Genomic DNA, 25,590 nt, shown 5'->3' on the forward strand with positions numbered 1-25,590 from the left:
CCCCCTCCTCCGCCCCCCCCCCGGCCTCCCCCTCCTCCTCCATTTAATTCCCTCTGATGTGTAGCTGATTTTACTGCTGACATTTAAAAGCAACATGCTGGCACTCAAGGAGAGGCCTGGCATTGGGGCTGGCACTGCAGTGAGCCCAGGCATGCCTGGTCCTTCTGTGGTGGACAGGGAGGATGTTTGGAAGGTGTTTGCTCAGGGCAAGCCCTGTGTCCCTCAGAGCCTGGGCATGGGTTGGCCGGGGATGCTCCGGTCCCTGCAGAGCCCATGGCTGCTCTGCTCTTGCCCATTGCCAGTGTTATTTATGGCACAGGCTGCTGCTTTGCTGGGCTGTTTCCAGAGAGCAGAGAAGGATGCTCTCTGCTCTGAGGGGCTCAGGGGGCAGGGACAGGGGATAGCAGAGAGTATCGGGTGGGAGCAGGAGCAGCAAGGGCTTTCCAAGTCACCTTGACTTGCCTCGGTGGAAAGTGGAGGGCTTTAAAGAGGCACAGGGGGATGACCTTGTAAATGGATGCATGACCCAACTGCTCCCCTGTGGTGCTGGCTGCTTTGTGTCCCTGATACCGCTCTTCATTGCCTGTGGGGAATCCCTGGGGCTGGGAGGTGGTTGCTGGGGTCTCATTTGCACAGCTGCATCTCTGCTCGTCACTAGTGTGACAAATGCTGTCACCTTCCCCCTGCCCGTCTAAAGTAGCTTTTCTTGGGGCAGGAGAACCCCTGTGGGACCTCACCACGGCTGCTGCGACCCTGGAACGTATTTCAGGGGTGGGCTGTGGAGTTGATGAGCGCAGCAGAAAGAAAGCACAAGAGAGTGTGTGTGGGGCACCAGCCCACCTATGTCACTGGGATGTGGAGGGATGGATGGCCTCTGCTCAGGGACCAAAGGCAGCTACATCACTGCAGCTGTGCAGGAGAGTGAGTGGGGTCAGGGAAGAGGGAGAGCGGTGGCACGGAGTGGACTTAAAGGCCAAGGATAGAAAACCACTGAATATTACAGTATAGGAGTGATGGTTTTCCAAGTAGTAAATGCCCTGAGGGGGATCTGGTGGAACTCGTGGACTAGGGAGACAATACAGCAGCTGGATGATGGACCAAAACTGGAAATATCTTGCTGGTGTCCGAGGCTTGAAGCACTCTTATCTGCTGCCGTGTAGTCCTGCTCCGTGGAAGCATGATGTGCCAATTGCTACCCTGGCAGACAATGTCCTACATAACAGCTCCTGTTGCTTGGCCTGCAAGCCTCAAAATATTAATTGCAGATGATGTGGTGACAGCCAGCTTTGGAAAGAGCTGGACTGCCCTGCTGGGGCAGCCTTCCTGCTGAGCAGGTCACTGCTCCTTGCACCGAAATGCCCTCACGCACCTCTGCTCCCATGCACCTCTTGCCCCTTGGTCTCTGCTGCCCCGGCCCCGTGTTTACCAGGTCACTCTGAGATGTGCCCTCTTGATGCACATCTCAGTGCAGCTCCCCTCTTGCTCTCCCTGTCACAGCTTGCCTGGAGAAGAGCCAGAAGCTGCTGGAGGAGGAGAGACTTCAGCAGAGGGGCAGCATGGTCTGTCTTGGGTGTGCAAAGCTGGAGTGTTAAACCGTGGGAAGCACCTGTGGGTGAAGACCTGGAGGAAACAGCACCATGAAGGCCTTCTCCCGTTGACCTCCAGCGTGCTGTGCCCATAGCCATCTCTTCACACTGGGTTCAGCACCCCTCCTCCCCCACCCCGCCCCAACCCCTGCCATCAGTGTCTTGTTTCTCTGGGTGCTCTCGTTATTTCCATGTTCATTAATGCTGACACGCTCAATTGCATCAGCTCGTTTCCAGGGACCAAGTGCAATCCTGTGCCTTCATTTGCATCCCCGCTGCCTAGCTGTTGCCCAGGCAATGCCAGGTGCTTTGACATCATTACCCAGCCGACTGGCATCCTCTCTGCCCCATTAACCTTGCCGTAATTGACTTCGAATTGAAGGAATGGGGGGAAAACTGTGTTGAAACAGTAACTGTTTGCATTGCCGTGGAGCCAGGCTCTTTATTTTTGAGGCGGAAGCTGTGACAGTCGATTATGGCCACGACTAGATTTGGGAAGAGTTTCTTGCCCTCTAGGAAGCTGCGCGGTCTGTCCTGCTTTACAATAATTCCCCACCAGCATCTCCCGCGGGAATGTTGATGTCAAAACTCATCAGTGGCTGTCAGCAGGGAAACTCGGATGGTTCATGGAGAAGAGTGGTGTCGGATATGCTAAGAGAGAGGGTCTGTGCAGCCCGGGGAAGGGAAGGTGAAGAAGAGTGTTGAGGAGGCTCTTATTGCTGTCTCGAGCCCATCAATGGATGAGGAGAGGCAGGAGATGGACAGGGCAGCAGACAACAGCCCAATTTGGAGCATCCGATTGCCTGTCAGGTACTGAGAAGTATCTTGTCCCCATGACCTGCAGGCTGGCTGGTCCTGCTCCTCCTGCATGGTGTTAGGTTGAGGTCTGGACCAGACTATGTTATTGTCCATCTATGGATCCTAAATCCATTCTGGTAACTAACAGTATTTCATTCTTCTTGGTTAAACTTTTTTTTTTTTTTAAACTTAAATGTTGAAACAGTATAAAACTTCCTTGGAGTTTTTCCTATTTAAAAGTCGAAGTGCTTTTTGCCACGTTTTCTTTTGTCCCCTTTTGAGCCAAAGTCACTCAAACAGATGCTTTGCTACAGAATCTCTGTCACTGAATTGGCAACTTGCAATGAGTTTCACTGAGCAGTTTTCTGTCAACTCGAGTCAATTTTATTTATTCACCTTCTGCTTGCACAGCACCATGGTCGCCAAGTCTTCCAGCGCTTGCTCGTGACTCGTGCTGGATGTAATTCGTTAGGCCTAATTGAGCTGCCCGAGGAGAAGGGCGGTGAGAGAGTGGATGGATGGAGACCTTAGCATCGGCTGCTTGATGGCCAAACCCAGAAGAACTGGTCCTGCTCCCATAGAGCCCCTGCACAAGCCAGGTCTGTCCAGTGCCTGTAAGTGTTGTGCTTCCTATGTACTTAAAAGTTGGGATAGAGTGCAATACTTCAAGTTTTATTGTCCCTTATTAAGGAATTATTGCTCATTATTTATTAATATCACTATTTAATTACATATTACCTGTTACTTAATAAGAGAAGAGGTAATTCTGCACTGTGTTTCTGAGCTTTCCAGAAAGCAGAGCTGAGATACTTGTGTCAGGAAGGGTTTCTTCAGCTCTAGGATCTCAACTGACCCAATCTTACCTGTCTGGTGGGGGCTGATTCTTGCATTGCTTCATCTCCTTGTCCTCTCCTCCTGCGAGGTGCAGGAGTCCATATAGGGCCAAGCAAAATGGGGACTTCTTGCTGTACAAACCTTTAAATGCTGCCGGAATGTGGTGGTGGGAAAACTGTTTGTCCCTTCCCAGCAAGGACATCTTTATTTGAGGGGAGGCCTGGGGTTGTCCCCCACAATTGCTGGTGCTTGTGGGTGCTGTCTTTGGATTTGCAGATGGGTCTGACTGTCAGCTGGGGACCTTTGGTTGTCACAGTGGTTGGAGAAAGGTTGGGGCTAGAAGAAGTGAGGTATTAAGACATCCCAGGGCTGGTGTGTGCAGTTCGAGGTGGGACTGTGTCTCCAGAAGCTTTCCTGGGGAGCTCATGCCCCTCATATCACAATTGTGATCAGTGAGCCAAACTGTGAGGGGCACAGCTCTGCCTCTGTTTCCCCTTGAGCTAACAGAGCTTAGAATCAATTAGCAGCCTAATTTGTCATTAATTACTTGCTCGCTTTTTTTTGAAATGGTTTGCGGAGCGGGCTGACACAAGAGGCTCACGCAGCCTGCAACGTGCTGCCATCAACTGCCTAGGAGCACCCTGAGATCTGGGGTGTAGGCTTGGACATGGAGGTTGTTGGAAAGCAGGGAAAGAGCCCAGGCAGGAGGATGGGACGCAGGCTGTCCTGGAGATGAGCCTGGGGGCTCAGAAGCCTAATACTTTTCTGCCTTTGCATCTGGGAGTGCTGGATGATCATCCTGAGGTAAATCTTGCATTGCTCCATAGCACTACGATGCAAGGATCCATGCTGGGATGGTTTGGCGCCATTGAGAGAGCAATCTGGGTGCTCCACTGTCCTCCCATGCCTGTGACCCCCCTGTGACAGCCAGCCCAGCAGTGACAGAGGTTGTCCATGTGTCTGGTGGGTGCTGCAAGGGGCTGGCAGGGCTATGGCTTCCCTCTGTGTGCAGGAGCTGCTCCAGCAGCACAGCTTCTCTTGGCTGGGTGGCTGCTTGTGTCCCAAAGCTGTGGTCCAGCTCGGAATCTTCCTTTCTGGGGCTGACATATGTCATCTTCCTTGCAGCTCTTGGTGGGTTTCCCTTCCCTTCCCTTCCCTTCCCTTCCCTTCCCTTCCCTTAGATCCCACCGTGTCCCGCTTGTCTTTTATAAATTTTAAGTTTTGATCTCCCTCTTGCAGCATTGAAAGAGAACTTCCCCAGAATCGAAGGGGGAAAAAAAAAGCTATTTTGCTCCTTATTTGGACAAATTTCAGTTATGGGAGGTTTTTATTTTAATTATTATTATATTTTTTTAAATAATTATGTTTCAGTCCATTAAGGCTATAGTAAATCTGAAGTTCTGCACGCACACACGCTCTCTAAATAGCTCATTGCACAACCCTGCGTAGCATGTTCAGTAACTTGTGCAGGAGCTGAAAAGGGGCCCAGACACCGGCCGCCACTTCCCCAGGGAGAGGGTTTGGGCCTGTGGGAAAGTGACACAAGGAAGAGAGAAACTAAATGAATAAACAAACAAACAACAGTTTGTTACAGTGTTCTTCTGGGTAGGAACAGTCTGGTCAGCCAAGAACAGACTCCTCGCCCAGTTCCTGGCCCTCCGGCGAGGATGGCTCTGGCAGCCTGTGGGTACCTCGGCCTCAAACAATTAGGAAGGCAGCACCTCTGTGAACAACTTCTCCTCCCTCCCACCCCGCACAGGGCTTTCCTTCCCTTCCCTTCCCTTCCCTTCCCTTCCCTTCCCTTCCCTTCCCTTTCTAAATAGCTTATTACTTTCCTGGCCACAGCAGCTCACAGAGGTGTGTGGGGACTCCAGCCTGGTGAGTGCCTTTTGCACAGCGAGTAGAGGTCCCTGCAGTGAAGAAACTGGGGCTGCCCTGCTGAGAGAGGCAGCTCATGGAGATGTGACTGGCCAAGGGCCACCCAGTAGGGATGAACTTGGGCTCTGTCATACCCCATGGCTTTCTATCAGCAATGTCACACTCAAAGTAACCATCCTCTTGCTGTCCCGCAAGGAAATGCTTGATGTGATGATGATGATACCCCTTTTTTCCCACTCCCCATTGTGCTCCATCCTTCTCTGGCATGCCTGCTCCATGTGAGCAGTCCAGAGGACTCGTGTCCTGTGCATCCCTTCCATCACCCTCATGGTCTGTACCTCTGGCTTTTCTCGACACCTCTACTGGTCGGTGTAGGACAGAGAAGACCTGTAGTTCTTTTTCTTCAGCGTTGCTTCCTGAACAACCAGTTGCTGCTTCATTTTCTGAGAACCACAAAAAAGTGACTATGACATGTACAAGGAGAAAAATGTTTCTGTGCTTCACCTTGCAGAGGAGACTGCACAGAAAATGCCAAGTGGATGTGTGCAGCCATGGGAACCGTCGGAGGGTGGTGGCAGGAAGCCAGTGCTGGGGGATGCTGTGAATGTCCCAGGTTGGGTGGAACACCGGTGTCTGAGGCACAGACAGTTGTGTGTTGCTCCAGCCTTGTCTTTCCTCTGTGAGTGATGTAGCTAGCTTTGAGTTGTTTTTTTTTTTTCCATTTCAAGGCTTCTCAATGCTCGGCTGTTTGAGCCAAGTGTTCCCTTAGCATTTGTGGCTCTCTCTGCACGGGGAGAGATTTACATCTGAGCTGCTTGGCATTCGTTTGCCGTCCAGTAGGTCTCATGTCTGGAAAGGTCTGTAGTCGGGGCAGAAGCTGAGTTAATTTGCACTGGAAGGCAGGCACGCTTTGTTTTGCATGTTGGTTTCTTCTCGCAGAAATCCCATTGGAGGTATTTGTTCTCTTCTATTATTGAAGCCATGTTAGGGGGCATGGCAGCCTCCCTGCAAGGCTGGGAAAAGAGAGAGCTAGCCTGAAAGGTGCAAATTAAACCTGTGCTCTGCTGTAAACAGCTATTGCACTGTTAATGTGGATCCTTCTCCGGAGTTTTGATGCTCTTTGCCTGTAACAGAGGAAGAAATGCTTATCGAGCCACTCCTGTGGGAAGCAAAGCAGGCTCCAGAGCTCAGTTTGTGGCTAGATTGGATGAAACACTTCTAAAAGTCAGGGAAAAAGTGCCAGAGGGTCTTTAGCTCTCATTTGAATCAGCTCATGAAATGATCAGATGGAGCACAGTGTTTTGGTATGGCTTGCCTAGGAAGAACACTTGGGAAGAGTGGCTGGGTCCGATGGTCCCTGGCACTACGGAGAGCAAGGGGGGGAGCATGGGGATCTGGTTGCAGCCCTGCACAAGATGGAGGTGTGTTGGTCTGGAGCTTGATTACAGAAAGACCTTGTTTTTTCCCTACCTGAGTGCCAGACTTGGAACCCGTGGGACCTCTCCTATGTCTTCCCCCCGTTGCTTCCTTCTGGGGTTGCCCCAGAGCCTGCTGCTACCTCCCAGCAGTGTGTGGAGTGATTGCTCCTGGCCCCACGCATCCTGGGGGCCACCACCACCGACAGCCCTGTTACCACGGGTGCAGCAGGAGGGCTCCCCATGGGCTGGGGCAGAGACACCCCAAAAGCATCTCTGTAGGGAAGGCAGCTCCAGCCGCAAATCTGGATAAGGTGAAAATCCACAGAGGCCATAGACCCCGTTGTCTATTAAGAGGCTGTGGGTGATTTGGAGCTCCTCTGTGCTCTGGAGATGGCGTTTGCACAGTCCCCAACTCATCCCAGCCTGGGGCTACCTCCAAAGCCCCAAATACTGCTTTTTCATGCCCTGCAGCAACATCATCACAGCTTTGACAGGTAGAAGGTGATGACTGTGGACTGGGATCAGCTCTTGAGCTTTCCTTCACCTCCCTTTGCTCCATGTCCAGCCCGGGAGGGAGCCAGGAGGGGCACCCATCGGTGCTGTGCCCCCCGTGGAGGGGCTGGCGTAGGTGGAGAGCAGGCTGCGGGCTGCACAGGGTTAAGCAGACATTGACAGAAAACAGGAAGAGAAGACAAAAGCAAGTCTGCTGTAATTATGTAGCATTTATTATTAATACGCTGGAATTGCTGGAAGCAGCCTCTGTAATGTGAATACTGATACAGAGGTTCAGAAGACAATTTAGCTCTCATCTGTCTGTTTATTAGCTCCCTCAGCTCTGGCAGGCAACGAACTAAAGCCTCATTTGCTACTGCCTTGTTGCACCCCCTCCTTCTCTCCTCCCTCCCCTCCCAAATTCTTTCCATAAAGAAACCTGTTCTTTGTTCCTCCTCCCGCTGGGCGCCGCGGTGATGCGCGGCACGGTCCCAGAGACCAAAAGCAGACTTCATCCTTGACCTGAACCTGCCTGTTTTTCAAGGCAGAGCCCAAAGCCCAGCACTGGGCTGGGCAGAACTGGTTCCCTTCCCAGAGCAGCGCGGATGTGGTGGCTGATGCTGGTTTGGGATGCCCCAAGGGCTCTCGTCCGTGGGGCAGCAGCCTTAGCAAGACCATATGGGGGTGGAGCTGGCATCGTTTGGGGTCCTCAGTTTATAACGGGGTTGTGATGAGGGGAGAGGGCAGGGGAACTACGTGTTGCTCGAGGAAGCCGGCTAGGAAATAATTAAAGGCTGGCGGGGAGGAAAGAGCTGAATAACCAGCTGTCAAGGGGTGCAACAGGTTTCCTTTGTCTTCCGTGGCTTGGTAGGATCTGTCATTCTGAGCTTCTGTCCAAGTTTCTGAGCTTCAGCCGGGGTTTTTTCTGCATATCCCGAGCATATTGGACATCCATTCCCTTATGTATTATACAGTAGTTTAAAGAGGATTAAGACAATAGCTAATCTAAATGATGAATGATGTAGATTGCTCAGCCACCGGGGTTTTTCTTGCACACAGATTAGTCAGCTCAGTAACTAAATATTGGGGCAAACAGCATAAATCCATGCAGATAAGCCTCTCTGGCTTGAATAGGATAGAAGGATTTCGAAACAGGCTTCGACGCTTCTTTGCATCTTGTCACGGCATCTGCGGCCCTGTCGCTGACACGAGGGATGGGGAAGGAGGCCTGATGGCTGCTGATGCACAGCCCGGGTGGCTGAGGAAATAAAGCAACCGGCGCTTCCCGGTCGATGCCATTATCGGATACGGATGGTGGCAGGAGAGAGGGAGGGGGATCAATGCCGCTCGCCTCCCTGCCACCGGAGCCGGCTGTTTGTTTGTTGAGCCTTGGGAGATGGCAGGAGAACGTGGGCTGGTGGGGTTTTACTTGGATGAGCAGGCTGGTGTGGCTGCTGCCTGTCCTCCCTCCCAGCATCAGCGCCAGGATGGCGCTGGCAGCCCCCCGGGCAGCGTGACCCGTAGGGGAAAGCTTCTCCTGGGGTGGGACTGACAGTGGGTTTTTCTTAAGCTCTGAAGCAGAAGGGTTTAAATCTTTTATTTATATGTCTGGTCGAGTCTGTCAGAGTTGTGTCAAATATTTTTGACAAGCAAAAATGCCATTTGCTTCAGCTTAATGAAAAATGATTTTTTTTTTTTTTTTTCCCCCAGGAACTAAAAGAATTGAAACTACAATTGCAAACCTAAAAAGCTCCTCAGGAAAAAAAAAAAACCTCAAAAAACAAAACCAAAAAACCTTCTGATAGTTGTAAGAGTTGGCTGTTAGAAGAGACTCTCGGCTGGTGTTTTGGGTCTGTGTGAAATGAGGGTCTGGAGAGCATTCAATCATATGGTATCTCCTTTTATGAAGCTTTCTGGGCATATTATTCTAATGATGTTTAATGGCACTGATTTCTTCATCTTAACTGAGTGTGTCTTTTCCCAGTCCCACATCATTTTAATTCGTTCCTCTTATGAGAAGTACAAGAGCTGGGACTGGCTTGACTTGGTGCAGACGAAGAGCTGTCCTGCCGAGTGTCTCGTCCCTCCCGGTGGGAACGCACCCCTCCCAGCATCTGGCTGTCAAAGGCTGAGGGTTGTGTGGAAGCAAAGCTTGTATCGGGATCAGGACTTGTCAGAGGACCTGTTCGCCTGGAATTTCCCCTGCTCCTCTTGAAAGAATTTGTTTTCTGCCATTTAGCAAGGAGCTGTGTCAACATGGTGGTTTGGCCAACACAGTTTGTCTAGCCTGTTGTGGCTAAGTCCTGTCTCCTCCTCCTTCCCTTTCCCTCTTCTGAGGTTGAGAAAAGTCTTGGAGTGTCCTGTTACAGAAGCTGTTTTGTTCCCCATCCTCTGTACCTCTTGCTGTCTCACTAACTCCCTTTCTGAGCTGTGAGGACCAGAGCTGTGCATGGTGTCCAAGTGACAGCACAGTAGACACATACGGTGGCCACACGGTCTGGTTTGGGGCAGAGGGATGGTGGATGCTGTGGCATAGCTCACCTGCTCTGCAGGACACAGGTACAAGCTCTGCTCAGAAACGCAGGGTGGATCTGTCCCTGGGTTGTATCTGGTCTCCTCATGGAGTGAGATCTGGGTTAGAATTCAGGCTAAATCATGGATGGCTGTGGAGGAGGTCTGAGTGCCACAGCTGGTATGCATGTTGAACCCCCCAGCTGGCTGGGTAGTGGGGGGCTGCAACAGATGGAGATGAGACACAGAATGCTGCAGATGTGGGAAAAAGGTCTTTTGTTTTGTTTTGTTTTTCTTTTGTTTTTCTTTTGTTTTCTCGTCTCCTGAGATTCGGGGCTGGCTTTGCCTGAGCCCTCCTTTAGGGGACAGATCTCCCTTCTCCAATAACCTGATCTGTCCCTCAGCAAGGGAGACCCGTGCCTGGGTACCAGCTGGAAGAAGGGCAGGGCAGCGGGACAGGCCTGCCAACGCTCACTCAGGGCTCATCCTGCAGCTGAAAAGTCTTGTCTTGTGCATGCTGAGCCAGGAACCAGCCTGTGTCACAGCCCGGTCCCCCTGCCTTGCCTGGTGTCCCCTGGGAGCCGTCAGGAGGCTGTCTGAGCCGTGCGGTAACGTGGGTCACAGGGATGCGAGCAAGGTCAGATGTCTGCTCAGAAATGAGATTGGCGATGATGCCACCAGTGCTGACAAATGGCCTGTCGCTAATCTCTGACTCACGGCAGCAGAGAGGGCAGTGGTGGAAGAAACCCATGAGGTCACTGGCTGCCTCTCTCTCCCCGGGGGGACCTGCACACAGCTTCCACCCTGAACCATTCCGGATGGGGTGGGCACCCATCCCCAGGGATGGTGGGTCTCTTCCTACATGGCTGAGTGTGTTTGTGTACAGGTAGAGGTGCGTGGTGTATCTCCAGCCTGGCTCCTAAGCACGGTGCAGACCGTGAGAGCCCTGCAGACCCTGTTGGGGACTGGATTCCTGCGCGTGGCACAGGATGAAGGTTGAAACAAAGCTTGTCTTTTCAATGTGCTGCAATACCGTTGAGATAAACCAGGTGCTATACTTCTGGAAGACACTGCAGGGAGCTGGGGGGGACCAGACCTGGGATACTCCAGCTCCTGCTGCTCTCCCCCATGTCGGGTCATTGCCTGGGGGCAGCTCTGCTGGGTGCTCAGCCTTGTGGTGAAGCAGCCTTCACCTCATCTCTTGTTTTCTTGAGTCTCTTTCCATGTTTTTTGTACAAAAAAGGTCATTCCTCAGTTGCAAAAGACATCTTGGAGCTTATAGCCAAAACAGCCAGGACCTCCCATCGTAGTTGGTGGAGATGCTGCCCTCACTGTTTAGCCATGCTGGTGAGCTGCAAGGGGCTGAGCTGCATTTTGGTGCTGCTGTTGATGCTATGAGTACAAGGTTTGTGTATGTGGTGGAGGAAACAGGTGACTTTCTCCTCTGAATTATTTGGGTGTTTGTTAGTCTCTTTCAGGAGGAAAGGAGATACTGTTATTCAACCTCTGACTCCCTCCAGATGCTTGGCTAGCGCTGGGGAGTCGATGGGCAGCAGGAGACAGGGGCACATGAGGTAGACTTTCTTTGCCTGGAGGGACAGAGGGGAAGGGTGCACTGGTGGGAATGAGGAGGTGCTGGTTTCGGGGGGGTGCGAGGGCTGCTGTAACCATGGCACAGCCTGAGCTGTGCCTCCAGGGTCCTCCCCCTCCGCCTTCGCTGAGCTACGATTTCATTTTTCACTTTTCTTCCATCCCCTCTTAACTGGAAGAAGTCCTAAATAAAGTTGCTGTCACTTTTATTTATGGGCGCAGGGGAAGAGACGGACAAAAAGCCTGTGTGCTCCTGACAGCTACAAAGCAGCCGGCTGTTTTTCTTCGCTCGTGTTGGCAAAGCGATCGATCCGGCCACAGGCGAGCATCCTCCTCGAGCGCCTGGGGCTCCCCGTGTCCCCCCGTGCCCGGGGGTCTTGGGGAAGGTGGGTGGAGGGGGCTCTGCATCTTGGCTCCTGGCCCTGGGGCTGTCGCAGGGCCAGGCTTCTCCGGGAACACCTGTCCTAAAATCCTAGACCCCCGAAAATGCAGATGTGTGAACTCGCCTGCCTTAAAAATCCATCACAGGCTTCTTGTCTCCATCTTGATTGGTTCCAGTGAGGTCAACTTTTTTTAATAACTTCTGGACTTCGGCAGGGAAAACTATTTCCTTCAGGAAATAATATAATTAAGGTTGCCTGACACTTCTGATTATAAGCCCCTGTCTTCAGTTGCTTGAAACTACGCCAGCCTTTAACCATTTGGACTGAAACTTCACATGTCTCTGCCTCCGGCTGAATTTTTTTGGAAAATTCTAGCAAAGAGGGTTTTAAGCTGCTCTCAGAATGCAGCTTGGGGGAGAAAAAGGCACTAGTTTATCCACAGTTTAAAAAAAAACAAAACAAAAAAACCCCCAACCACCGACAACAAAAACAACAACAAAAAAAAAAACCAACGAAGAAAAATTCTTGCAGTTGTTGTGCCGAAAAAACCTCCAGTACCTTTGCGCCCGTGAGACCGGGTCTGATAGTTCTGGGGAAGGTTTTCAGCCAGGTGTCAGGGATCTGCTTGCTGCTGACGCCACGAAAATCCACCTTTCCCCCGTGCCAAGTTGCGAGCCTCCGAAAGGCGCTGCTGTGTGGGTGTATTATATATAGCCCTGTGTGCCGGGGAGGCAGCGGCCGCGCTGCTCCCACAGCAGGAACTACGCTGCTTGGAGCACATGTGAGGGGAACCGTGGGACCCTTCTGGTGGTACAAGTAAAACTCGTTGACCCCCTGGTCGACGTAGCCCCGGCTTGTGCTGGGGAGAAAGGTTTTTGGCTAAGGCTGTGTGTTTGACTTGTTTTTTTTTTTTTCTTTTTTTTTTTTTCTCCTTTTTGCAAGAAGTGGTTCAACTTACAAGGAGAGGCTGAAGGACTTGGGGCTTTTTAGTCTGGAGAAGAGAAGGCTAAGGGGGGATCTGATCAATGCTTATAAATACTTAAAGGGAGGGAGTCAAGAGGACGGGGCTGGTCTTTTTTCAGTGGTGCCCAGGGATAGGACAAGAGGAAATGGGTACAAACTTGACTATAAGAAGTTCCACCTAAACATGAGGAGGCACTTCTTTACTTTGAGGGTGGCAGAGCCCTGGAACAGGCTGCCCAGAGAGGGGGTGGAGTCTCCTTCTCTGGGGACATTCAAAAACGACCTGAACAAGATCCTGTGCAACCTGCTCTGGGTAGACCCACTCCGGTGGGGGGGTTGGACTTGATGATCTCCAGAGCTCCCTTCCAACCCCATGTGATTCTGTGATTCTGTGAACTACCCCTTGCTGTAGGGTTCAGATGCACCACATGGGACATGCACGTGCAGTAGGCACTGGGTTTCCTTCAGGATTTTGCAGGGACCTGTTTAAACAATTAGTGCCGTTGCACTGCAATGATTGCAGTTCCCTCCTACCTCAGCTTGTTGCTCCAGAGATGGTCAAAACAAGAGCATTTCTGCGGGGCATTCCACCCAGGCCATCTAAAGCAGGCGTCACGGTGATTAAATTTCCTGAGTGTAGCGTTGCTGGGACCTCAAGTCCTGAGTGATGTGGGGTGAGCTCAGGACGGGTCCCAGCCCTTCTGCAGAGACCTGCCCCGGACTCCTCCCTGTGACCAGTGATATTTACTCTATACATGAACCTGCCTGAGCTGTGGCCAAGGCTGTCCCCTCTTTTTGGGACAGGCTAGTTCACAGACCTTGCCACTGGCTCAGCGGTAGCTCATTGCCTGAGCCAGGTCCTTCAGCTGGCGACCTACTTTGGGTGTGCTGATCTTCTCCAAAACCCGGTTTGACCTCAATTTGAAGTTCTTAAAAAGCAAATCCGCGCTTTGATTTCCATGGGGAAAGCTGTGCTGCTGGACCTGTGGTAGGGATGGCTTGTCCCATCAGGAGAGGGCCCAGAGGTAGCAAGGGGTGTCACGTCTTTCCATGTGAGGGGGTTCCAGGGACACCTCTCAGCCAAGGCATGGGGACTTTGTACCCAGCATAATGCACTGTCCCTGCTTGAGCCGTGTCCTTAACGGCTGGAGCAGAGGATGCTGCAAAAACCTCCCCAAGGGCGCTTGGTATTAAACCCATCTCTCTTGTCCTATCCCTGCCAAGCTGGAGTGACAGCCCAGGCGGGCCCCTGCCAGGTAGTGATGGACAAACCTTGACGCTTGCCGTAGCCTGGTCTCCTCTGTTCGGCTTCATCTGTGGGTGAAAATAAATAAATAAAATAAATAAATAAATAAAACTTACTAGCTGCGTTGGCATTGCAGAGCGAGGGGAGGCTTGGTGGGGAGGAGCCCTCTCCCCTCCTTGCCAGTCACTTGTCAGCTGGGGGGTGCCTGGCAGAGCGGGTTTTTGAGTGATGGGGTGTTGCGGGTGTTGGGCTCGGGGCAGCTGGAGTTAAATTTCTCGGTGGCTGACACCTGACAAGCGTGATAAATTGCGGCACACCATGCGCTGCCGGCATGACAAACGGTCTGCTTCCCTCCTTTTAAGCTCTGGGAAAACTTTTTAATTATTTCCCAGCGCTTTGCAAATGAGGGTTTCTCCGTCAAGCACCCAGTGGAGTGTTTTTTTGGGGCGGGTGGTGGTGGTTGTTATTTATTTATTTAGGTTTCGTAGGTGGGTGGGGGTTGTAGTTTGGGTTTCTGTAGCACCCTCCTGCTGACTCGCCCAGGCTTTGGATGGGGTCCTGGGGTGGCCTCTGGCGACGCTCGTCAATTCGAGGTCGGGTGCTAATTAAAGCCCGTGGTGTTCCAGGCTTGGAGTCGCTGTCGCCCTTGGGAAAGCGTCTCTGCAGGATTGACTCCCAGACTTCCCTCTTGTCAGTGGAGTTTGGCTCCTATTTTTCATTTTTAATAATGCAGAACCATGAGACTTTTTTTTTTTCCTTTTTCTTTTTTTTTTTTTTTTCCCCTCCTCAAAGCATTTAAAAAGGAGGGGGGAGCCACACAAGCTCAGCCACAAGAGCTAGATAATGAGCGCGGATCCCGACTGATAATTTGTTTGTCTAACACAAAAAGCATATTTGCTGCTGTAACTGAAGGCACTGCTGGTTACAGTAATGCTTCAGCCTCCGTCTCACTAGGCAGCATGTCAGACGTAGCACAGAAAGTCTCTCTCCCCCCCCCTTTCCAGCCCTCGGTGTCCGTGCTGCAAAGCCGTACGTGCGTGCTTTCCTCTTCACACTCCCGGGTTCAGTCGGATTGGCCTCTCCCTGCACGGTTTAACACGTGCGTGAGGCTTTGCAGGATTAGGGCTTAGGCAGCACAAGACCTCGTGGGCAAATGCCTTGGTGCTGGGCTGACGTTTTAGTGCTGCTATGCTGTTTTGGCTGGGGAGCGATGCTGTCTGTCTTTAAAGAAGATCAGAGATGCCCCAAGCTGCTGTATTTTTTGGGTTTTTTGTTTTTTTTTTTTTTTCCCTCTCCCCTTTCATGTCTCTAAATCGAAGTAATTAAGCAAATGCGTGCTTTGGGGCTGGACTGTGATGCTCATGTGGGAGGGCTCTTCATCTAAACTAGCTTCATGTTTACACCAGTTACCCCCAGCTGTCAAGGCTGGAAAACAGATGCCCCCCCCCCCTTCGCTTGTTTCCTAAACCCGAAGCGACGGCAGAGCTCCACCTGGTAGCCTGACAGGTTGTCTCTTCTGTTTCGTTGAAGAAAATCCCAGGTCTGAGCGGCGAGGGTCGATCAAGCAGCCAGAAGAATCCCCCGGACGTTGATGAGAAATTGGGGACACCCCAAGGACTCTGGACCATTGGAGAGGTAAGAGGTGGATTGAAGCGCTTGCTCACCCGGTTCGTCCTTTGTTGGTGTGCCTGGGGCTGTGGTGGGGCTGAAGCCCATGTGTCCTTTGGCTAGGATGGCCTTTATTAACGTATGGCAAGGGGCTGGTCCTGGCTCTGATGTGTGAGCAGCCCCATGGCTGCTGTGTGAAGAAGGCAGATGCTGACAGGGGTTATTTAGGTTGTAGAGGGCCAGGTTTGGTTGAACAGCTTGGAAAATGAAGATGTCATGGACTGCACATGGGAGGCTTCTCCACAGAGAGCCTTCCTGCTTGAAAGCCCTTCTGGCAGTGTGGATCTGACTGGGGTAGCAGAGGTCCCATGGTGGCTGAACTACTCTGGAGCAGGTAAGTGTCACCCAGCCCTGCTTTGTGGTGGGAGGTGAGGTCCCACTTTGCACAGACAAACACAACTTCAAGCTCTGATCAGCTGAAAAGGGCTGCACCCCCTTAGGAGACCATCACCATCACCAGCCATGGTTAAGGGATTGCCCCACCTCTGAGACCTGTTGCACGTGGGCTTTGTATGGGGCTGTGATAACACAGTGCTGCTTGAGGGGAGGTTTGGGGTCATCTTCTCCAAGCTAGGGGGACCCAGGTGGAGCAGGGAAGGGGCATGTGGATGGGGCTGCCACATTTTGGGGATGCAGCCCCTGCGGAGCTGCTCTGGGGAAGCCGGTGCTTGAGGAATGAAAATGATGAATTAAAATTTAACAAGTCTCTAAATGCCAGGCAAGGACATCTTAAGTGGGAATTGTCACCGTTTGACTAGCGCAGCTTCCCACTTAGCTAAAACTGCATGGCTTTAATTACATTGATCTTGGAAAAGCAATAGCTTACACCAAAGAGCAGAAACGGCTGGCAACACAGCATGAAGTGTCACGAATTTTCCCTGTGTGGCTCCCCTGCCCTCTCCCCCCTGCACCAAGCTTCCCAGGGGTGTTTTACAGCCCCGTTCACCCTGGATCAGCAAAGTCCTGTCTCCTCTGAGTCACGGGAAAGGACAGAAGTGCTCCCTGTGTGCAGGGCTGAACACAGGCTCTGGTGTTAAAAGCTCAAGGTCAAGGGATCACATGGGTAGGCAGCACCTGATGGAGCCTCAGTGGGGAGCAGGCTGGGGTCCTGGATGTGCAGAGATGCTCTGCAGCAGCTAAACCCTGCTCTGGGCATTGCCCAGTGGTGGCATCCTTGGAGTGGCATGGGATAAGGACCCCTTTCCTTCCCATCCTCGGCACGGACTGGCTCACCCACGGGACTCCTCGCAGCTCTGCAAATAGAGCAGCTCGAGGAGGGTACGTTGCTAATAATACCAATTACTGTTACACGCTGGCTACAAGGTACACTGGCAGTAATGGGATCCGGGGGGATGAAATGAAAGCGATATAATATGGTGAGATAAATTAGCGTTGTAAAATTAGCCATGGCTCTAGTCAGGGATCTGACAAATGTGTCGCAGCTTCGGTACAAGCTCTGAGCGCCGCTGAATTGGATTTAGTGGCCCAGAGCAAAGCAGATGGGAGCAAGGGAAAAAAAAAAAAAGGAAGTTTATGAGGGGTCTCCGTACACACATGCTAGCGGTTAACACTGCTTGTTTCTTCTTCGGCTTTGCTGAATGATACGTCCCCTGGTGCCCACTCGTACGCGGCAGCAGAGGAATAAAAGTCCAGCCCCGCTGATGTGCTGTTGGAGCAGCTCGAGCCTGACAGAGGGAAAGGAAGGGACCAGCCTTGGTCCAGAGCCTCAGCTGCTGGTCCATGCCCAGCCGTGGGCTTCATCGCCCAGCTTTGCTCCCAAAGGGAGCATCGGTGGGGTTCGGGTGGTATGTGTAGCAGGTGTTTGCACATGCTTTAGCCTTGTAAGGAGGGGAGAAAGCTGGTTTTTGCTTCCCATGTTGCAATCTGACCTGTTTTGCTGTGCCCAGCTGGGCTCGGGGGCAGAAGGATGGCTGGAGCTGGGCATCCCACACCATGGGGGCTTTCCCTGTTCACCAAGGGTGTGCAGCCAACTCTTTTTTCCAGTCCAGATACACGCATTATCCTTCCCCTTCTGAGGCCGGGGGTGGAAGATAAGGAGATGCTTTTTGTGCCTCGTGGAGGTTGGGAAATGGATGTGGCTGGTTCCAGTGGGATCCGCTTCCTGGTGGCTCATTAGGACAGGCTCCGGCGGAGGGACGCGAGCGGTCCTGCCCGTGAGCGATGGATGGCCGGCGAGAGCCTCTTACGGATTTGTAAATGCAGGCTAATTGCATGTTTAATGGCTGACGCATTACACAGGATCTAGGGAGGGGCAGGCATGATTTAGGTCTGGTTTGATAAGGCATGTCATGCGGCTCGCTTAATAGTAATCAAAAAGGGGGAGAAAAATTCTGAATATGCTTTGTAGTGCTCTGTGGTGGAGCTGGGGGAAGGGAAGGGCTTGCGAGGGGGGGCCGTGCAGGGCCTCTCCAAGTCGTGCCACGATGAGGCAAGAGGTATGGTGAGGACCAGCTTGTCACATCCCTGGGGATGAGATTGCAGAGGGCAGGCTGCTGCCCTGTGTGCATCGGCAGCGGCACCAGGTTGAGCCATGAATCCCAAGGGGATCATCTCAGCGCTGCTTGGAGCATCCCAAGAGACTCGAGTGAACTTGTGTACTGAGCCCACATGGATGGAGACCTGAGGAGAGGAGCTCCAGCTTGTGGGAGGTCAGCCTGGCCACTGCCAGCAGCCCCTGCATCCTCTTGCTGCAACGAGGTGCGCTGGTGACACTTGTAGGGTATCTATCTCAGAGCACAGAGAGTCCCAGGGCTAAGTTGTCCTGGCAAAATCCACCAGGTGGTGAACTGCAGCAGTGAAGGGAGCCCAGTCCCTCATCCTTCGAAGGTCCTGTGGGACCATGGCAGGGAGCAGCAGGACAACGAGCCCGCGGTTGGAGCGCTAGTAGCGGCGTAAGTAGAAATACAACTTCTCACGTTCTTGTGCAGCAATGATATATCTTGTTTCTATTGACTTTCTTAAACCTCTAAAATACATTGTAGATTGATCTACAAATCTGCAAAAAGCACCTGTTTTTTTTTTTAAAGTCTAAAGCAATTTTCTGCCTGCTCCTTGTGGTTGGCTCTGAACAGACACATGTTCTCTTGTCCTATTTGAGGCTGGCGTGCTGCCACGGTGGTAGGAAGTTTAGTAATACTTGAGCTGGATCGATTCAAGCCCATTATCTGTGCTGCCTGGGACTCAGTGGCGAAGGGGAAAAAATACTCTCCCCAAACACATCAAAGCCCTGCGATAAGGACACACGGTTGAGCTCTATTTATAGATGGACAGATGTCTTGCCAAAGCTCTGCTGCTGTCACTTGGTTATGCAGTTTTTGAGTGCTTAGCAGTGTTTGCTTCTGAAGGAGGCTCTTCTACCTTCTGGCTGAGGTGCGTCCCCTCCAGGCAATGCAGTACTGCAATCTTCATCTTGTTCTTGCATCTTTGTAGACTCACAGGGACCCCAGAGGTCTCCAGAGCACAACTGCCACCAATGCTACTTCGGGTCAGTGTGCCTGTTTAGCTGCATGTTCACAGCTTAAGCCTGGACACCCCCATCTCCTGGGGTACCTGGCCCTCAGCTGCACCACACTCCCAGCAAAGAGGTTTTCCTACTGCTTTCCAAAGCAGCAAGCTGTGGTCACTGCCATGTTGTGTCTCATCTGTTTTGCTCCTTCATCAAATGCTATCAAGGACATTTTGAATGAGTACCAGCCATGCAAACTGCATGTTTGGAGTGGTTCCTTTGGCCAAGTCAGTGCAGGTCTTACAGTGTATGCGCACATAGTCTTCAGTGAGCATATGGATTTTGAGGGGATGGTAGGGTTGAAATGAGTTACCAACTCCAGATTCAGTTCCTGGCACAAAGGAATGTCTGTGCACATATGGTGGAGTTGTTCTTCACCTCCTTCCATTCGTTGCTCTGTCACAATAGTCATGAAAATGGGGATAGGAGAAGGGCAAAGGCTTCATTCTCTCCAGCTTTGAGTGCTGTTAAAGGTAATGTGCTGGTTCTCTCTTGGTTATGACTCTGGGAAGCGGTGCCCTGAGGTGACATTGCAGCCACAGTTTTTCACAGCAGGCTTCCAAAACCGTCCGGTTGGGAAGGGACCTCAGAGGTCTCAAGTCCAGCAGAAACTCTGCACTGAGCAAGAGTCTGAAACTGGACATGGCTGCTCAGGGCTTTAGCCAGCCAGCTCCTGAAAGCCCCTGCGTACAGAAAGAGCATAGGTTTTTTGGGCCACTGTTCTAGTGCTGGTGGGCTCTCGAGGGGGGGAAGGTTCCTCTGTGCATCCAGCGGGAACCTATTGTGTCAGCTACTGCCCACTGTCACTCATCCTCTTGCTATGTGTTGCTGCAAAGAGCCTGGCTCAGTCTTCTCAACAACTCCCCTGGCCATCTCAGAGGCCCCTGATGAATTTGCTCCTGTTAATCAACATATATCTTGTCCTGGGGCTCCCAAAACTAGAAGCAAGGTCTTGATGTGCTCTGAGTTGTGGGAGCTTCTGGGACCCATTTTGGCATGGGGTGGGTGTGCCTTTACCCAAGCCCTGCACCACACTGTGGCAACGGGCTGGAGATTTCACGAGAAGTGTGTTTTCTTACAGGCTTCAGTGGATTGTGGCTGAAGGAGAGAAGGAGTTGTCCGTGGGCAGCTTTGGGGACCAAAACTTAGTTTTCTTTTTGGGTTTTTTTGGGTTTTTTTGTTTTAACATGTCCTCTTCATCAGGTGCAGGGTAGATGGATGATGGCTTCTGGCTCCGTGCCATTCCCGAGCCCAGGAGAAAGGAGATTTCTGTTCCCAAGGGTGTTCATAATGTGTTCGTCTGCACGGCTCCTGCAGAGCACAGCGAGCATCCCTTGCTCTCCGCTTGGTTTTAGTCTGTCTCCAGGGTGCTGCTGAGCTTCGCTCATATATTCCTCTGACGAGTGGGCAAGACAGGAAGCAAATACCTTTGTTACAAAACCACATATGGGCTTTCAGCGAGTGATGACACTTCCCCAAGCTATCTGTCTAGTGAATGCACTTTCCCCCGCTTGTTTATATTCACAGGAGTGTTACTTAGCTGCTCAGGTGGGCCATAGATGTCAAGAAAGATGTCAGTGTCAGGAGAAGGCTTTAATGCAAGGCTTCCTGCTGATCTGTGCGGTGGGTGGTGGATGAGACCCCAACGTGCCGAGGACCGTGGGTGTGGGAGAGGGACTGTCTGCTGGGTCTGCCACGGGAGCTGTGGCTCAGGAGAGAGGCAGCAGCAGCGCTGGAGGTGACTTTTTACAGCTGGCCCAGGATGCCAAGCTGCAGCATGTCTGGGATGATCATTCAGTAAACGAGGGCTCTGGTGGAGGCAAGCAGTGTTCTCCAACTAAAATAAATAACCCTCAGCAAGAGGGACTGTCCTGTTTCTGAAAACATTTCAGATGGTGTCACGGCTGCTGTGGGTCTCCTGGCTCCTGGAGGACCTCGGTGGTGGATGCCTGGTGCTCTGCGCAGTGGACCTGGGGATTGCAGGGCCACAAATGTGATGCCCCTTAATGCCCGAGGGGAGTGGGTGCTGATGAAGATCCACTGGAGGAGCCATTTAGCTGTGATGGAGGTGGGCAGGATCCCACATCTGGGTGGGAGGAGGAGCGAAAGGCTGAGCTGCTCACACCTGGATCCCTTCCATGGCCGTGGTGCTCCAGGGGTCATGTTTGCTCAGTGCCAGCAGGGCTGTTCAAAGGAGAGGGAGACTGCAGCACTGATGCCACCCCTTAGCAATGTCTATTGTATTATTTTTCCCTTTAGGGTGACTCTTTCCAAGCTCTGCATAGCTCTGAGCTAGGAAGCCTCCACTGAGGCCCCATGTCTCCAGGGCAATTTACAGCACACACCAGCCCTTCTGCGTTTGTTACAGCCCCTAACGAGGACAGCTCAGTGCTGCCTTTCAGTAAGATCACATATTACCGGCTCTTTTTTCTTCCTCTTGCCCTAAATTGTTGCACTTTACATCGAAAAGGAGGGGCACGCACGTGGGGGCCAGCACAATTTATGGATCAGAGATTTATATGCCGCTGCGACGCTGTATTTTTTCCCCACAGTGACACTTTATTGCCACAAATTACCAAACAGGCAAGGTTACGCGAGTGACAGCAGGCAGAGCTGTAAAGGACAGGAACAAACGGCAGCAGGAAAAGTACCCAGAGGAGAAGGGGGAGGTTGGGCACCAGGCAGGAATAAAGCAAGGCGGGAGGTGGGACGAGCATCAGAAATCAGCCTTGCCTTGCAGCAGGATACGTGGGTGAAGCCTGGGAATTGGTGTGCCATCTCCAGCACATGGGCATGCCGCAGGGTCGGGAGGGCTGAGTTTGGATGCTGTAAATCCTTGATTTTATTTTAATTTTTTTCTCCCACTCCCCGCCCTTCTTCATCCCCCAAAGTCCCTGGGTGCTTCTGCAGGCTGCTTTTTGCTGGGGGAATTGCAGGGTTTTAGTTGCTGAAGGTTTTTCCCTGTATGCTGGGAGAAGCATCCTTAGAAAGTGAGACTTTATCTTCCTTGTAAGCACCCTTCACCCCCAGCTACGTTCAGCCCATGGTAGAGATGCCTGGGGGAGTGGTGGTGTCCTTGTGCTTGCCTTCACACCAGAAATCAGTAAAACCCTGAAATGACCTGTGCCACAGGGAGCAGAAGACAGATCCAGCTCCTTAGAGGTGGGAAGCAGGAAACTCTCATCTTTGGGTTGGCTGAGGTCTTGCTGTCATCCCAGCTGTGACACCAGTGGTGCTGGACCAGAGATGACTCTGGGCAAATCCCGGGAGCACCAGGACTCCCGCGAGAAAGTTATTTGCCATTTTCTTGTTTTCTCAGCTTGGTTTTCAGTGCTCTGCCTGTGTGTTCTGCAGGGACAGCTGCGTCATTTCCTGGCTTCCTTTGGACCTCAGGCTTGGATCTGGAGGCTGAAGGCTAGTGGCATCAATTTTTCTGCCAACTTTGTAGAGGGGTGGGGGGGGTGGGCAGCATTCAGAGGGCTAATAGGATGTGTTCTGCCTTGCAAGTGGTGGCTGCGTTTCCTTGCTTCGTGGTTGTGGGGAGAAGGGATGATGTCCCAGGCTTGCACTTTGTTGGGAGAAGATGGTGACATCCGATATATGTGAGGGTGCCTGGGGGACAAGGACCAGCCCCCGCTTTTGCTGCTGAGCCCCTGCAGCAGCCCCACTGCGAGATGCTTCGGCTTCACTTGAGCGACTCTGTCTGCGCCCACTCACCCAAGTTAGATCAGCTTAACTTCAAACAAATGTAAAAACTGAAAGGCTGGAGATCAGCAGCGGAGGCATTAAGGCTGCCTTTGAGCTGGGGATGCTACTTAAAGCTGCCAGGGAGCTGTCACTCTATTGTTCTTGCCACAAAACGCTACCGGAGGAGCTGAGATCCGCAGCGGCTCTGGAGCCACAGCCAAAATTGCATTTAACAAGCAGAAATGTTCTACAGTTGTGGGGCTCCCTACCCTAAGCCCCAGGGAGAGACAGCACTGCCATGTGCCCCCCCCCTTTCTGGTAGCAAGAGGGGAGGGGGTTTGGGTTGCCTTTGCACCACAATGGGCCATTGCACAAGGCAATTTGACTTGTCTATTCCTGTGCCCGTAAAAGATAATTTCCCTTGAATCCCAATGCCATAAGCCAGGTATTTAATCTTGCTTGAAGGGAGCATGCCTAACGCACGCAGGGCATCACAAACAATAGTAAGCAATCTATAGGCTAAATCCTGAGGTCTCTTACCCAGACTTTGCTGGAGTAAAGGTTGACAAAGTGCTGAGTAGTTACTTGAGACTTCAGCCTTGTGCAGGGGGCAGGCGAAGTGATTGACTGATTTATTGATGATGCATCTCACTATGAATCTGGTCTGTCTGTTAGTCACAAATGCTCATTTGACCATAAATCCTGGGCTGCTGTGAGCAGATAGCTTCTCCTACATCAGAGCTGGGCAAAAAAGATTTCAGATGAATGGCTTATTTGGTGCAAAATAGTTTTGGATCAACGGGAATAGCTTGTGTTTCTGTGTTGTGCTTGGCAAATAGCCTCAGCAGAAGAAAGTGAAAGCCCGCTTGTGAAAAAGATCAAGCGCTGGGTTTTGACACGATGTTTAGATCTCCTTTCAAACCAGTTTTAGGTTTTCTTCCCGAATCAAAAAGCCAGCTGAGTTTCAGAAGATCCCTCTGAAACCCTTTTTCCTCGCCCTCTGTGCCTGGCTTCTGCAGGGAAGCAGCGAAACGTGGCACTTCTTAAACCCAGCGCTGACTCTCTGCGAACCTCGTGCTTCATGTATTTTTAGTCCAGCCAGCAGTGAGAAGGCTCGGGGGCTGGTGGGCTTTCGGTCGGTGCTGCTAAACCGGGGGGCTGGGACACGTGAGGCTGTGGAGGGGCAGCTCTGCTGGACCCCCGGGTTCGCTCCCACACCGGGGGACTGGGCTTATCCTGCCTCACCAGACCCTTGGGAGGCTTGGAGGGGGACAGCAGCCAACAACGCCTCGTCCCCCGTGCAATGTTAGGCAAAGTATTTAGGTATTTCTGCAGCCAAAGAGCCTGCAAGCCCTTTGGAGGTGTCCTGTGGAGCAGCCTTCACCCCAAAGCCTCAGCAGCTGGGGCAGGGCTTGCTCTCCCCCCCTGTTCTTGAATCATCATCCTTTTTTTTGATCACCTAAACTGAGTAGTTTCTTATCAATACAGGAATAAACCCGTGCTACTCTATCACCTCCATGGCTGGTTTTTTTTGTTGTTGGTTTTGTTGTTTTTTTTTTTTTTTTTTTTTTTTTCTATAGTGTTGATTCTTCTTTGTTTTGAGCCTGGTTACCTCTGCTGTGGCTCCCGGTGCCTGGTGCTGGCTGTTGCAGCGTGTGGATACACCCGCGGTAGGTGCTGTAGGAAACCGCTCAGACAGATTTGTGCGTGCGTCTATGCCTCTCTAAGTATTTCCCATTAATTAATGGACACTGGAGTCTGTCTTCTGTAACGAGCGCTCACTGGCGGGTGATAAATTGCTTGTATGACAAGATGGCAGTGAAAGCTGGGCCGGCCGCGGCTGTCAGCGCCGGGTTTAGGAGCGAGGGGCGGATGTCAGTCAATACCTGGATGGGAGGAGGGATGGTGGAGAGTCCAGCAGCCAGACCCCCGTGAGGTGTCCTGCCTGCTCGTGCTGGAGGAGCCCTCGCGGTGGGCTCCAGCAAAAGGGCAGCGATGCTGCACCAGACCCTACGATTTCCTGGCAAACCTCAGCCCCATTCCTGCTCTTTGATGTGGAGGGAGGAGGAAGAAGCGGCTTGTGCCGTGGTGGCCACCCCTGCTCCACAGGGATGCTGGCCAGAGCTCAGATGGATGCACTCAGGACAACCCCTTCTGACCTGGGCTCGGTTTGGCTGCCTCCCCCACCCCAAAGAAGGGACTGTGTGCAGGGACCTGAGATCTGTGTTCCAGCAGTGCCACAGCTTCCAGCAAACCCCTCTTGGCAGCCAAGCCCCTTCAGTGGTGCCAGCACCGGACATCCTGGCATGCTGTGCCTGCTGGCACCACTGTGCAAAGAGTGGCATGAGGCTTGGCTGGGCACCTCCATGTAAAACCAACGTTTTCGGTCCTCACTGGGCAACATTTGTGGAAGCAAAGGGTCTATACCACCAGCAACTGGGTCTCAAACCACCAGCAAGTGGTATGAGGTGCTGTGTTGGAGAGTGGTATGAGATTGCATTATGGGTGCTCCATCACACACACAGGGCTGGGTGTGATGGATCCAAGTTGCTGGTTCTGACAGCCTCTTCAGTCATAGTCTGGTGTAGAGCCCAAAGTCTGAGAGGCCCACACAGCAGAGACCCATCCCAGGCAAGAAGTGCTGACACTGAAATCTGTAGCTTCAGACAGATTCCTGCTGCTTCCCCGCTGGGACTAATGCCTGTTTCATCCCTCTGGAGCACACCGTGCAAGCTGCATGCTGCAGATCCATCTCCATTTTGGCTGGCGGTCTGAAGCGGAGGTTCAATCAACCATTGTGCTCATTAGGACTCCATCAGTCGGAGGAGGGATGCCTCTTGGAAGGACAGCGTGCCTGCTGGGCACCCTGCAGGATCCCCACCACCCCGCTTTCCCCAGGACTTGTCTCTCTTGCCACCGTGTGTGGGGGAACAGTTTGCATTTACTGGGGAACTGAATTATCCGCTTCCCCGAGTGGGGAAAATAATAATAATAAAAAAAGTGCCTTCCA

General features: G+C 52.1%; 1 protein-coding gene across 3 annotated transcripts in view; it reads left to right on the forward strand.

The window, feature by feature from the left end:
- The window catches only part of CNTFR (ciliary neurotrophic factor receptor), a 214,572-nt gene that overhangs the window by 39,029 nt on the left and 149,953 nt on the right, over positions 1-25,590 (forward strand). For all 3 annotated transcript variants that reach the window (XM_014952478.1, XM_014952479.1, XM_014952480.1), the window contains exon 2: positions 15,230-15,334. The gene's annotated coding sequence lies outside the window, so the exon portion shown is untranslated. The remainder of the gene's footprint in view (positions 1-15,229; positions 15,335-25,590) is intronic.

This window comes from Calidris pugnax, unplaced genomic scaffold, assembly GCF_001431845.1.
Source record: "Calidris pugnax isolate Ruff unplaced genomic scaffold, ASM143184v1 scaffold220, whole genome shotgun sequence".
Classification (NCBI taxonomy): Eukaryota; Metazoa; Chordata; class Aves; order Charadriiformes; family Scolopacidae; genus Calidris; species Calidris pugnax.